Below are 9,516 nucleotides of genomic sequence, written 5' to 3'. Positions count from 1 at the left end.
GGTTTTAGTTACTGTAGCGCGTAAGGAGGCACTTCAGCACCTGCACAGGCGCTTTAGCATGGCTGACTGCACTTCAGTGTGTGCACTGTATGTGAAGTACTATACGTACTAATTTCCTTTTTTTAGTTTTGCAATTTTAATCGACTGTCGAAGACCTCAAAAATTAAAAAAAAAAACTACTAATCCATTTTTTGCAGGTTGCCTAGGAGACTCAACCAAACATTGTGCTTGTACTTTTTTTTAACTAGGTACCTAGATGATAATTAAAGGGTGAATGAACCATTGTTTTATGTGTTTTAAGAAAAGCATAAAGGTAGGAGAGTATGCTCTCATCTAGCTAGATGATCAGAAATCCACACCCTCCAACCTTTTCTTGTTTGATTGCATGTTTACCCATAGCGGGCTTGCCCTCCCAACTTTCTCTTTGAGAAGGTAAGAGGGGAACAACCCAAGTGAGTACACCTAGACATGGGATTCCCAACTCACTATAATAAATAGGTCATTGACAATGAAAGGGTCAATGGTTGGGGATATATGAGAGTTCACTCTCACATTGGGTGCTTAGTAGGATCCTAGAGATCTCAATCATGCATGCGTGACTACTAAGTTATTGGTGCTTCGTTGGGCTATAGGCCTCAATTGCACTTGCACAACAGTGAAGGGTAGCTCCTAACAGGAAGTCATATGAAACACCTTGTACATAGTGGCCAAAAATCTTCTATTCATTGGTGCAGGAGGTCGGACCTTTGAAGCTGCCCATATTTTTATGGCCCTTAGTAGAGACACAAAGTTTGCCATGAAGACTTTTCATGGGAATTGATGCTTGGCTTCCCCAGAGAAGTGAGTGTCATGCAGGGGAGCTAGTAGGGTCAAGCATCTAAGTGTCTGCTCTGGGTAAGCGTAGCTAGGAAACCAATTGGGATCCAATGACTATTGTCCTTGTGAGCCTTAAGAGTGTTGTACATGAGCATGAGTCTCTTTGAGATAATATGCATTTAATCATTGTGTTTTCTTTGTTTCATACATACTTGCCAAGAGTCGACTAAAATCACATCACTATTCTCAAACACTTTGCAAAAATACTTGTCAAGACACAAACAATTATCCAAGTAATTACCCACAAAGTCCAAAATTGTGTCAAAACTTCGTCCGTCCCATGTCTCATAAGCCCAAGTGAGAAACTAAGAGTCAATGCTCTCCATCAAGGTTTAGATTTATCCTTTAAAACACCAATTATCATCAAAATCAGGGTGGTCGTGTCACTTCATACAACTTTCCATCCAAACCAATCATCTATTGAGTCATGTTCATGCCAAGAATAGCTTAGTCATCAAGTTTTTTCTAGTCATCACTATCATACATCCTCAATCAATCACCCTCAATCTCCTAAGAACTTAGCACATCAAATCAATCTCCCTCCACTATCAAATCATTATCAAAATCAAAATCCAATCATCCTTTAATCCAATTTAACCTCACATTAAGGTTGCATACCTTGTGAAGTTCCATTCAAACCTCATCATTAATCAATTGGTTCTTGTCCTTGAAGAAGAATCCTCTCCAAGTATCTTTTTCCTTATCCTTTTGAGTCAATCAAGACTCTTAACTTTTGCCTTTACTTTGCTTAGGGTCATTAGTCAAACCTTGGTGGAAAAGAGGCTTTTTAAATCATTCCAAGGTCTAAATTCTACCCAACTTGGTCATTACCTTGATTGTGGTTTCATCCACTACCTAAAATCCTCATCCAAGGACTAAAGTGTCAATCCTAATCAAATCCGGGCCCTAATACAAGAATCCCACCAATCAGCAAAATCCCTTGTCATCAAAGACAAAATTAAAAATTCCACAAACATCTTGCTAAGTCCTTTCATCAAAGATTTCTTCCTCCAAGCTTTTCTAAGGTTATTCATGTATGGTCACAACTCGATCCCAAAAAAAAAGATGGCTGAACAATAATATGGCATGTCGGACATTAGTTTCCTATATGAAGATCCCACACAAGATCCTACACAAAGTGGACAACCTAGAAATCAAGATCAAAGCCAAAATCCTAATATTGTTAGCCAAGATGAACTCTCTCTAGAAGTGAAAACTTTCTTAGTGGACTCTTACAACCAAGAGATGATTGAAAAATTCATCCAACACAATCCTATCACACTTCTAAAAACTCTCCTTGAAAATAGAGCTCAACTTTCGCCTAAATTTGATAAATCCACTGTCTGCCAACAACCATAAGCAGACCTTGCTACCACACAAAAAGCTGCACCTATTATTCAAACTCAATCAATTGCAGGCCCTCCAATCATCCAAACTCAATCAATGCCACCCGCAACACCTCCCACCGTGGTCTCCATCCCACCTTCTTCCTCTTGACCATCTATACCACTATCAAATTTGATCTCATCTATTCTCCAACATGCTTCTATACCACATCCTTCCATTCAATCACATATTTCTATTCCATAAAAGTCCCTTCCTGTCAACAATGTCACAAATTTTATCTGGGCCGTACTTAATCCCACCACAACAGTTTACGGACCGCAACCAACTATCACCCAAATCCCTACGACATCGATCATCACATCTCACGTTCCCACCCCCTCATCATATGAATACATTGGTGGTGGTGTGCCTTCCTTGACTCATCCAATTCTTGGGGCAAATACAATTCATCATTATCAAAATCCACAACAAGACCTCATCAAGGAAATTCAAGACATGAAAAATATAATCAAGGACATGAAAGAAGGGACTAATAAGAGAAAACCTTACTCGTTTGAGGAATTTTGTCCTTGTCCTTACGAATCCTCTATATCAGTTGCACCTTACCCTCCAGGATTTGAGATTCCTAAGTTCACCAAGTATGAAGGCAAAGGAGACCCTCGCGACCATGTCTGGGAATTTCATATCTTATGTCAAGAAATCTCCTATAGTGACCTATATCTTTGCTGACTCTTTCCCAAGAGTCTCACAGGAATGCTCTCGCATGGTTCTCATCTCTTTTATGAGGCTCCATTTTCTCCTTTCCATATTTAGTAGAGAAATTTGTAGCTTACTATGCCTACAACATGGCTAATGACATTTCTATGATGGACCTATGTAACACAAAACAAAGGCTCGGAGAGACTTTTGCCAAATTCTTACAAAGATGGAGACATCTTATCAAAAAATTCCAGTGGGACATGCCAGAACAACATCAAATTGAATTATTTCAAAAGAACTTGGTACCCGAACTTTCAAGACCTTCGACGTCTCAATGTATGAAATCCTTCCAAAAATTGACTGATAAGGGCCGCACCCTCGAACGTGTCTTGTTAGAGGAAGGAACCTTGAAAAATTACCAGAAACTAACACAAAGTTCTTCCTCTTATTATAACGACAAGGCAAAATTCTGGTCTAAAAACAAAAATGTGGTCAATGATGGTGTAACTGATACAAAGTGGGTCCAAACCGTGGCTACTCCCCCAAATTCCACCACCAATAATCATCAATTTAATAATCAAAACAATCAAAATCAATCCCAAAAACTTCACAACAATGTCTCATTCCAAGGACGACCACCCCGATCAAATAACATGACTCCAAGAGATTGCATTCCTCTTGTTGAGCCTATTGAAATGGTGTTTCAAAAACTTGTCCAAGCAGGTGCAGTGGTTTTTCTAATCACTCGCCCGTTTGAACCAATCAACCCAAACCTAGATGGTATAATGAGAATGAGTATTGCGAGTATCATCATATCAAGGGACATGACACACGAAAGTGCATGAAGCTCAAAATATTCATACAGGATCTCATTGATAGGGGTGAGATTGAAGTAGCAAATGTAAAACCTGGTAATAACAATGACAAACATAAAATGTACCACGAACCCTTCCCAAAGCATGACAAAGGAAAAGGCTCATCATCTAACGCAGTGGGTTTTGGCTACACCAATCACATAACCGACTTTGACTCTTTAGTAGGTCACACCGAGCCCATAGACAACCATGTTAATGTCATAACTATCCAAGGACTTAACCCTCCCTCTCCCCAAACAAGACCAAATCTGGCAAGGATAGTCATTCAAGGCTCCATGCCTTCCACCTCCCATCCCCAAAATGATAGTAATGTAACCATGCGCCGAGGTAAAGTCACTATTCAAGGAGTTCCTCCCCCACCAAATCCCCTGCCCATGTATTTCACCCATCGATATGACATCCAGGAGAAACTTGGAAAGACCCCTGCGCAAATTTCCATTCGGGAACTTCTCAAGACTTCCCCTGTACATAAGGAAATTTTGGAAAAAGCCATCCTTGAGTCCCGCGCTCCTGATAACATCAATGCTACTCAATTCCAAGCTCTCATTGGAAACCTTGCTGCCCAACAACACCTTGTATTCACCTCCAATGATGCACCTGCAGATGGAGACCATAATAAGCCTTTGCACATTGATGCCCTTATCCAAAACCACAAGGTCAAATGTATTTTGATAGATGGTGGATCCAGACTTAATCTGTGTACATACAAATTAATAAAACAATTGGGACTTTCTGAGGACCTGGTAGACACATTAGGAAGGATCACCATAAAAGCATATGATGATGCAGAGAGATTTTCGAAGGGTATGATCACCTTACCTCTTCAAGTGGGCTCTATTACAATTGAAACCCCTTGCCAAGTACTAGATCTTGATCTCCCCTACAACATTCTGCTCGGTTGGCCATGGATTCATTCCCTGTAGGCCGTACCCTCCACCTATCACCAATGCATCAAATTCCCCTTTAATGGAAGAGAGATCACTATCAAAGGTGATCCCCAACCTTTTAAATATTGCAAACTCTTAGAGGGGAAGCATCCATATCATTGCCCACTAAATAGACCCTCGCCAACACCTCCATCTAACACATCAAATGTTGCCTCCACTTCATCCCAATCAGATACCCAAATCAAAATCTTGGACAATGGTTGTGGAGAGTACAAATTGGAGGACATCTTATTAATAGGCAACCTCCCCCTCTCTTCTAAGTCATTTCGCAAATCGAAAGAGCTCAAAAAATACCTGAAACTAGTCATGCAATGCCAAAACACTACCTTCCAGCAATGGGGCTAGTTGATAAGGAGAGCCTCGAAATAGATGTCTTTTCATGGTTGTACCAGCAAGAATATGAAGATGCAACAAAACTATCCAAAAGGATGTACCCAAAAGCATCAGCTATAGTTAAAAAAATGGGTTACAAAGGACACGACTTGGGACTAGAAGAGAAAGGAAGAAAAGCACCCATAAATCCTATCTCCTACAAATACAACAGAGGCTTGGGGTACACCCTGGTGTCTAAGATTACTATCGCTGGTTCCCCTTCTAGTCCTTCTTTGGATATCAAAAGTGTTGATGAAGAGGAGTTCCATTAAATGCCTTATGAATACAAAAATGATATCTTCTTTGACACTCACGCCAATACCATTACCCCCATAACCCCTTCCACTTCACATGAGATACATCCTATCCATCTTGAACTCCTAGACTGGGGCCAACGAGGCAAACCCACTTTAGATATCTGCGCTGATGATAATGCTCTCATTACTCTCTTGATGGTGCAAAATCTAGAAGATTGTAATAGAGTAGAGGGTATTCAACTTCATGAAAAGGGATTGTTTGGTAGTCAGGTCAATGCCCTTAGCCTCAAAAAAGATAATCAAAGCAAAAAACATGATTCCCTAGGTGAAAACCTCTCAGAGGCACCTTTGGATGAGCAAAAAATAAAACCAAAGGGCGTATCCGAAAGTGAAAACCTGAAAAAAGAACTTGATGATGAGGGACTTGACCTCCCTACCATTGGTTACCTTCCATGGGATAGATTAAATTTGCTGATAGAAGAAACAAATAGCATCAATATGGGCAGCAAATCCATCCCACAAAAACTTCTCATTGCCAAGTCCCTCATGAAAAAAGAGAAATAGGATTTCATTGACTTCCTTATAGAAGTAAAAAGCAATTTTGCATGGTCCTATGTTGATATGCTAGGGTTAGATCCTACCTTGGTGGTTCACAATCTCGCTATCCGCCTAGATGCAAAACTTGTAAAACAAAAATTGCTCAAAATGCACTTGCATATTGGTCTCCTGGTCAAGGCGGAACTCCAAAAGATATTAGATGTAGAATTCATCAAACCAATAGACTACGCTGAATGGGTCTCCAACATTGTACCTATAGGAAAACCCGCCGGGGGTATCTGCATCTGCACAAACTTCTGAGATCTAAATAAAGCTTGTCCTAAAGATGATTTCCCGCTCCCCAATATAGATATGATTGTGGACCTTACAGTAGGACATGAGATGTTGTCGCTTATGGATGGATTTTCCAGATACAACCAAATCAGGATTACAGATGAAGATCAGCATAAAACTACATTCACAACACCATGGGAGACTTTATGCTTTCGGGTCATGTCTTTTGGCCTTAAAAATGTTGGAGCTACATACCAACATGCCATGATCATAATCTTTCATGACCTCTTGCATAAAATCATGGAGGACTATGTGGATGATCTGCTAGGAAAATCCAAGACAAGACAAGAACACATCCCTATTCTAAAGCAGATCTTCAAAAAATTGGAAAAATACAAACTAGGCCTGAATCCCAAAAAGTGTGTGTTTGGGGTCACATCGGGAAAATTATTGAGATTCATTTTTTCCCATAGAGGCATCGAGGTCGATCCTCCAAAGGTAAAATCTATCATGGAAATGCCTCCACCAAAAACTCTCAGACAACTACGTAGTCTCCAGGGGAAACTCCAATCTGTCAAACGTTTCATTTCATAGCTAGTAGATAAGTGCCATCCATTTGCACATCTATTGCATAAAGACACAAAATTCAAATGGGACTACTTATGCCAAAAGACCTTTGAGAAACTAAAATAATATCTAGCATCACCTCTAGTATTGATGCCTCCTACTCCTAGAAAACCCCTTATTTTGTATATATGTGCCACTGTAGTGGCACTGGGGGCATTACTGGCATAAACAGATGATTAAGGGAAGCAACATGCCATTTACTACATTATTCGGACACTAGTAGGGTATGAACTCAATTATACCCCCATTGAAAGTGCATGTTTGGCATTAGTGTTTAGCAGACAAAATCTCTGACACTATATGCTGAACAAAAAAACAAAATTGATTGCTAAGATTGATCCACTTAAATATCTCTTATCAAAAGCTTCTCTCATCGGCAAAACTACTAAATGGGTCATGCTCTTAAGTGAATTTGACATTGAATACATAGACAGAAAATCAATCAAGGGGTAAGCCATTGCAGATTAGTTAGCTGAAGCTCCACTTCCAAGTGACCATCCTCTTATCATAGAATTACCAGATGAGTTCATTATTACTGTTACCACATCCTCCACACGGCGATTGTACTTTGATTTCTCTTGCACCCAAAATGGATCGAGGGTAGGAATATTATTGATCACACCTCAAGAAGATGGCATCCAAAAATCCTACAAAATAGCCTTTGCATGTACCAACAACATAGCAGAATATGAGGCACTCATCACAGGTTTGCACTTGGCTATCCACTGGAAAATAAAGGAATTAAAAGTCGATGGTGATTCCCAACTCGTCATAAAACAAGTCAATGATGAGTACCAGACAAGACATGATAAACTCCTTCCCTACCGTACCATGGTTGAAGATCTTAAGCAACAAACAATAGGACTATAGATGCAGTGGCCACCATTGGCTCCCTCCTACAAATGCCAACACACAGTAAGAAGTGCGAGTTCTTGGTTGAGCAATTGTTTATACCAGTATATAACCTAGCAAAGTCTAAAATGGTGTCTGTTCTCATTGGTCCTAAGTCCCCTTGGTACCAAGAAACCTTCACTTTCATCAAAGACAACACCATTCCCCCACATCTCACCAAAACCCAACAACAAACATTCATTCGCCGATGTGCTCGTTACACCATCCATGGAGACACCCTATTCAGAAGGCATTTTGACGGTTCCCTCCTAAGGTTTTTAGATAAACAAGAAGCAGAAAGGGCATTACGCAAAGTACATGAGGGCATCTGCGGGGCACACTCAAGTGAGCTCACATTGGCTAAAAACATTTTGAGAATAGGATACTATTGGCCTAAAATGGAAGTAGATGAATATAACTATGTGAAGAAATGCATCCCTTGCCAGCAACATGGTGACAAGATTCATGCACCATCACAAGAATTGCAGACATTCATTACACCATGGCCCTTTTCACAGTGGGGGCTCGATCTCATTGGGAAAATTCACCCTTCATCTTCCAATGGACATAAATTCATTATCACCACCACCGAGTATTTCACCAAGTGGGTAGAAGTTATCCCTCTTACTTTCACCACTGGCAAGCAAATATCCAAATTCATCCTGAACTACCTAATCTACCGATATGGCATCCCAAAAGTTATCATTACAGATAATGGTAGACAATTTAAAAACTAGGATGTCAAAGAACTCTGCCAAAAATTCAACATCCAACATCACTTTTCCACCCCATATTACCCCCAAGGCAATGGCCAAGCTGAGGCTTCTAATAAAACCCTAATCAAAATCCTCAAAAAGACAGTCAATGAAGCTGATTGTGATTGGCACCTCCAACTCCATCCTACTTTGTGGGCTTACTACACCTCCATTCGCATGCCCACAAGTGCCACCCTTTATTCCTTGGTTTTTGGCTTCGAAGCCATCCTTCCCCTTGAGACCGAGATCCCCTCTCTAAGGGTATTGCTGCAAAATATCTCACCAGATGAAGAATACAGAATTTCTCGCTTACAAGAGCTAGAATTGTTAGATGAAAGGCACCTCAAGGCCTTGAATCATCTAAGGGTATATAAAAACCATCTGCACGTGAGTTATCACAAAAAAGTCAGAACTCGAGTATTCCAAATTGGTGATCTTGTCCTCATGGAGAATCAAAATAATCTACAAGAAAGAGAAAAGAAAGGCAAGTTCAAGCCTAATTGGCTTGGACCATATGTAATCACAGCAAAATATGGATCAAGAGCTTATCGGTTGGCTACTCTTGAAGGTGATCCTTTGGATGATCCAATGAATATCATGCACCTCAAAAGATTTTATGCCTAGTCCTCGGAAAGTTAAATTGTCAAAAAAATCAAAAAAATAAAAAAATCAAGAAAAAATACAAAAAAATAAGAAAAAGATCCTGAAAAAAGCGTCACTTTGGTGAAAACCTGGCAAACAGGCACCTGGTGACACAAAAAAAATAAAAATAAAATAAAATCAGAAAAAGAAAAAAAAAACAAATTCGTCCATCAGTGAAAACCACTTTGTGGCGCTATGGACAAGTACCTTGGTGAAAACCTCCATGTAGGCACCAAGTTAAATAACTAGATCCATTTTCTATCAGGCTGACATTGCAAATCAACTGCCATCTAGTCCTCCCATTCGCAACATTCCTTCCCTTCCGCCTCCCAGTAAAACATGCATATGATGATGAGTCTTCGTCTGAGTCATGAACAAGGAATGTCCCATTAAACTG

This window comes from Cryptomeria japonica, chromosome 3 (genome assembly GCF_030272615.1).
Source record: "Cryptomeria japonica chromosome 3, Sugi_1.0, whole genome shotgun sequence".
Lineage (NCBI taxonomy): Eukaryota > Viridiplantae > Streptophyta > Pinopsida > Cupressales > Cupressaceae > Cryptomeria > Cryptomeria japonica.
Note: the sequence above shows the minus strand (reverse complement) of the source record.